Genomic DNA, 216 nt, shown 5'->3' on the forward strand with positions numbered 1-216 from the left:
TGGGAGGCTGAGGCGGGTGGATCACGAGGTCAAGAGATCGAGACCATCCTGGTCAACATGGTGAAACCCCGTCTCTACTAAAAATACAAAAATTAGCTGGGCATGGTGGTGCATGCCTGTAGTCCCAGCTATTCGGGAGGCTGAGGCAGGAGAATTGCTTGAACCCAGGAGACGGAGGTTGCGTTGAGCCGAGATCGCGCCATTGCACTCCGTCTC

At 55.1% G+C, this 216-nt stretch overlaps 2 protein-coding genes across 5 annotated transcripts in view; one reads left to right on the forward strand and one right to left on the reverse strand.

Annotated features, from left to right (window-relative positions):
* Positions 1 to 216, reverse strand: part of WHAMM (WASP homolog associated with actin, golgi membranes and microtubules) — a 95,944-nt gene that overhangs the window by 68,262 nt on the left and 27,466 nt on the right. The window lies entirely within an intron of this gene.
* Positions 1 to 216, forward strand: part of FSD2 (fibronectin type III and SPRY domain containing 2) — a 53,792-nt gene that overhangs the window by 32,121 nt on the left and 21,455 nt on the right. The window lies entirely within an intron of this gene.

This window comes from Saimiri boliviensis, chromosome 5 (genome assembly GCF_048565385.1).
Source record: "Saimiri boliviensis isolate mSaiBol1 chromosome 5, mSaiBol1.pri, whole genome shotgun sequence".
Taxonomy (NCBI): domain Eukaryota; kingdom Metazoa; phylum Chordata; class Mammalia; order Primates; family Cebidae; genus Saimiri; species Saimiri boliviensis.